The following is a 5,899-nucleotide window of genomic DNA, read 5'->3' on the forward strand; positions in this document are numbered from 1 at the left end:
CTCTCATCACCTGCTCTTCTCTCCCATTGACTGTACAACTCTCCCGAGTCATGCCCGCTTGTTCATTGTTGACTTCACATACCTCTGGACTCTTGCACGATTGATTTCCTCATTGTGAACTTTCCATTCTTTCCCTGCTGATCAAAATTCTAAAGATCGGTGCTGAGAACCAGTTTAAACCACTTCCTGTGTTCTTTTTGGTGGATGACAGTAGCCTAGACTTTAATGAACACAGATCTCAGACCACATGATGTCACACACACACACACACACACACACACACACACACAGTCAATGAACACTTATAAAACAGTATATATATCCTTTTTTCCCCAGTTCAGTGCTCCATGAATCCCTGGACCTCAGAAATTATATAGCTCTGGGTTAAACCTTAGCTCCACCACTTAGTTCTTGCATGACCTCAGACAAGTTACTTAACTTTTCTGATCCTCTCTTCTCTCATCTATAAATTAGGATAATGATCCAGGCATGTAGATGCTCTATAAACAAAATAACCACCAGGGAGCTGGAGTTGTCATGGAACTGGAGTGGTGTCTGGGTGTGGTGAAGCCGAGTGATACATTTTCAGGAATTTTATGAGACAGCTGTTAACATGGCCATCTAAAAAAATCAAATTACATAAACTTGCAATTAGAGAAGTTATATAGAAAACAAAGGCAAGGAACACTAACAAATTTTAACTTCCTAATGAAGTTAAAATTTTTACTTTTACTATTTTTCTATGTTCTTATGCTACTTGTGTCTACAGTCTAATGTGCCACTGCAGATCTCTTCCCAAGTTTGTTTTCACTGACATGATGTAGATTGGGAGCTGGAAATCAGACACGGTGGGAATATTATACCACGGAAATAAGCAAGCACTAAAAATCAGAATTGCATTTATCATTTTGTTGATTGTCTTCAAACTTAAAAAATCATGACAAAAATGCCAATCATGTGATTAAACTTGAAGGTATATGGGTTTACACAATGAATAGCCCCAAAATTGAAGAAATATTTTTCAGTATCAAAAACTATTATCAATTATGCCAAGTTGTTCACATCATTGACAAACTATTGAAGTTCCAACATAGGACGTTTGCAAAATTATATTCATTTATTAAGTGCAAATATAGGTTCTTTATAGACACAAGAATTTGGAAAAAAATCAGTGAATGAATTCTGTGAGGATCCTTTCACATGGAAATTACAATAAAGATATAGTATATTCTATTATTTGTCAATTTTGTACTATGTATATTTATATCATTATTTTTATAATAAAATTATACATATGTATCTATATACACATATATTTTTTCAGATAGCTAGTTGCTAAAAAATTTACCAGCATTATTTTGCATATATTCTTCTCCTGAGTTTCTGCTTAACTGTCACATTCTCCATGAAGTTTTTTGGAGTTTCCCTGTATCAATATTAAATGCATCTGCTGCCTTCCATAACACCGTGGGACCTAATTAAAGTGCTTTTTATCCTAAAGAGCAATTAGATGTGTGCATATCTGTTTACCTCACTATGTTGTAATCTCCTATGAATAAAAGAAAATGTGTTTTATATCTTCATCTTGGTGTGCAGCCTGACATCTCTCTACTTAGTAAGACCTTCAGGAAATGTTTGTCAAAAAATTAAGTATTTCACCAGGTTTAATTTAGATAACATTGTAAAATATAGTTTCTGTTTTCCAGTGGATTCTAGCATATCTTCTCACAGACCACCAGGAGATTAGATGACAATAGATTATATTTGAGGTTAAAAAATTGAATTAATATTTTTCTTTCACCAAATTAGTGACACATACCATATCAGTAAATCTCTTAGAATTAATTAATTAGTTTGAAGAAAAAACATACTTTCTTCTTCTTCGCAAAATATTTGTAATAAATAATATTTTTTAAATGAGCCAGGATAAAACTACTAGGTGTTGAGCCAGCTTTTACTTTCCTGCATTTTTCTTGGTCTAAGAATCTTTACCCAACTTTGCCTAATAATAACATTGATAATTATAATAGCTAATGCTTTATGTACCTACTGTGCTCCAAGGTTTTACTTTATCTAATCTTCATCACATTTCTATAAGCTAAGTAGTATATATGTTATTCGATATATGTATATATTACATACTATATATGTATGTACATTATACACACACACACACACAAATTAGAGAAAACTGAGTACCAGAATATTTAAATAACTGGAAAGTAGTGAGAACAGAGCTGGAATTTGATCTCTGGCAGTCTAACCTCAGAGCTAAATTTGCCAAAGCAGTTTTTGATATCCTAGAAAGAGAATGTCTTTGAGAAAATAACAATTTTTTATGTGTTCTGAAAAAAATTAAGAGCCTGAAAGAATCAGAGCATATAGTTTACCAATAAACCATAATTTGGGGAAGAATTCATGATACTATAAAAGGTAGATTTTCTCCCAAAACATTCACTTCACCATCTGAAAGAGGAAGGGAGAAAAAGAAGAAACCTAATCACTGCAGGGTTAGGTATCAGTGTGGTCTCAGAAAAAATGAAGCTCTCCTGGTCAGTTCTGCCAGGTTAGTAGGGGAGTGGAGGAATATTCTCCAGATAGATTTAGGGGGATCCAAGAACAGAGAGCATCCGAGTCTCAGTCCTAGCCTACCGCCTGGGGATTAACAAGTCTCCCAAGGAAGCCCCCTTCCAGAGCTGTTTCCAGCTGGCTGGAGAAATTGCGCCCAGGATGGTCTAAGGCAGAGCTGTGGGCTGCCTGGGATGATAAAGAGTAATTTAACAGTTTCCCACAACTAGAGGGGGTGAAAGGATTGGAAGGGTCCTACAAGTTGTGAGGAAGCCATGCAGTAGGCAGACCTCCCTCAGGGGAAGTGCAGGAACTGAGGTTCAAAGACCAGACAGAAGGAATGAAAGTGGACAGACGCAATATGATATGAAGTCCTCTTCAGATTTAATTCAAAGTTAACTGTTTTTTAACCTGGAGTTGTGGGGCAATTTCTAATTTCACTGAGTTTAGCTGAAAGATGATTAAATGAAGTTTTGTGCATTAGAGAGAATAGGGATTTAGAGAGGTATTAAATTGAATTCTAGAAACTAAATGTTTCTAACCTAGAGTTAGAAACAATGAAATTCAACCTGGTTGTATACTTTCTTCAAACAGTGTATATGTCCATTTAAGGGATAATAACTGAAATATAATAGAAAATTAATGTCTTAGTGACACATATTCATTTAACATATACCCTTCAATTGACTGTGATTTATAGATTATTTATTTGTTTGTTTCTAGAACAACTTAGTAGCTTGTTTCTCATCCATAGATTCTGTACTTACTGAGTTCCCAAAGGAATACTGATCATTTTGAATCTAAATTGAGGTCAAACTATGAAATAAAGAAAATCAATATGACTTAAATCCCTTGGAGATGATGAACGGAGCTTTATTTTCTATTCTTCCATTTGACAGAGTTTCAGAATAGTTTTGAAAGTATTTTTGTGAACTTTTGTCATGTAAAATTTCAAATCTAAAGTGGAGAGTGCATGAAATTAGGTTAGTAGTTTTGTATACACTTAAGAAACTTTAAAAGCTAACTCAAGGACTATACTCAGAAATATTTCAGAGAAGTAAATTTTGAGGTAAATTGACATAAATTACATTTTAAAAGATTTCAGGAAATAGGTTAATATCACACATTACTTTTTCTAAAACCAAAAGATTTTCCTTGCTTTTTTTTTTCTTTGCAAGTTTAAAGTTATTCATGATTATAAAAAATAGGACTGAAATGTGAGTGAGGTTCTATATTCAGTGACATAGACTCTAATGTTTTTATCCTTTGACATGTTTATGTGTTTTTCAGTGAATCATTAGGTAAAACAATAATAATAATATCTAGGAAATAAGGCATCATTTCCCTTATTCTGTATTTAAGAGTAAGTACTCCTTAAGCTGAAATTGAGTGAAATTCTGAAAATTTAAGAATATGTGTGTGACATGGTGAGGTGCCTGGGTGGCTCAGTCGGTTAAGTGTCTGGCTTTGACTCAGGTCATGATCTCGTGGTCCATGGGTTTGAGCCCCGCATCAGGCTCTGTGCTGAGAGCTCAGAGCCTGGAGCCTGCTGCTTCCAATTCTGTGTCTCCCTCTCTCTCTGCCCTTCCCCCACTTGTGCTCTGTTTCTCTCTGACTCAATAATAAATAAAAACAAATTTAATTAAAAAAAATTAAAAAAAGAAAATGTGACATGTTTCCTTGACAGGTCTGAGAAATTGAAAACATGATATAGTATAAATAAGCCATTTACCTTCTTGTCAAAATGTCAATTCTACATCTTTTCAAGAAAGAAAACTTGAGTTATGAATTATGAACCTTTTGCAGGGGACTCAATTTGATGGAAGACAGATTGTGGGCCCCCAGTTTTTTCATGTGTAAGATGAAGTTTATTAGATTAGCCACCTAGCTCTAATATTCTTAAAACACTGAGTGAAAAATAAGCAAACATGATTCTAAAAGAAAATATCAAAGATGCTTCTAATGACTTTTCTACCTGTATTTTTACCTGAGTGATTGTAAAATTAAACGTCAAGCACATCTGTAATAGCAACTCCTCAGCTTGTTACTACATGATTAATTTCAGGTGGCTGCATTCCACGATGAAATTTCAGAGTTCTGTGGCCTTTATCACACAATCCACTAAAGTGCTGGTGGTGTGCACTTGAAATTTGGGAAAACACTAGGGATTAAAGCCCACCTGGAATAATCTACTGGTACTTTCCATGGTTTAAAAAGCAAAACAAAACAACCTAGATGACCTCATCAGTTTCTAATTTCCATGATGCCCTATTTGCTGTGTCCAGAAAAAAGGCCACATTTTATTTCATCCACAACCTGTGGTACTTGATGTAATTACTGTTCATTGTATATGTGTATTCATTTCAGGAATATCTCAGCTCTAGACATAAAATCTCATTTCTTTCATTAATGAGGCTTCTGTCAGGTTTTACTTACTCTCCAGTACAAACTTAAAAATAAGTCCAGTGGAAGAGGATGATTCTCCATAAAATTCTTTAGCTGTTGCAGCAATGGAAAACATGCATAAATTTCAAATAATTAAAGTTGGAAGACACTGTAGTTGTGTGTTCTCAGTTTCTTGGCCTCTTAGTTCCCAGCTTTATATATATATATATTTTTTTTTTTCTTTTCCCCAGTGGTATTACTCTGCTTTAAACTAGAAGTCTCCATGGAATTGGCTTTCTTGGATAAACATTTTAGCAAATAAATCTTCCACAGAATGACATGAGCATCATTGAGAAGTTCAGTAATGTCTGTCCTTATCTAGACCATGGCTGCTAGTAGGATATGCTGTCACAGAGCTGGGCTTCTTTCCAGCAGTGCTGATAATAGGATTCCAAACTAATAAAGGCCAGGTGGTGGTGCAAGGTGTGTGCAATTATTACAAACAGTGGCAAGTTTAGAGTGGTGGCCAAGAAAGTTCAGCTTTCAGAGAGGTAGAGAGATGATATTCCTGGAAGCAAGAGTTGAAGCGAAATCAATACGGATACTATTTAATTTATCAACCAGGAAAATTACAGATGGATAAGCAGGAGACTGAAGATGGCTACTTCAATGAAAAGTCATGATTCCTTACCCCAATTTCATACCTAAGACAGTTCTCAGAGCTAGAACCCATTAACTGAAGGAGGAGCCACATTCCTATGAGGAAGGACCTTTGCAACAATGCAGCAAGTGTATTCAGTGACAATTCCCAATTTGTTTGTTTGTTTCCTAAAGTGAATTATAAACATTAACTCTTGTAAGTGTGCATGAGGGAGAGAATATTATCCAGATTTTTAGAAGATTATTGACAGAGTCTAAATTAATGTTGCTGGCCAGGGACCCAAAT

This window comes from Suricata suricatta, chromosome 1, assembly GCF_006229205.1.
Source record: "Suricata suricatta isolate VVHF042 chromosome 1, meerkat_22Aug2017_6uvM2_HiC, whole genome shotgun sequence".
NCBI lineage: Eukaryota > Metazoa > Chordata > Mammalia > Carnivora > Herpestidae > Suricata > Suricata suricatta.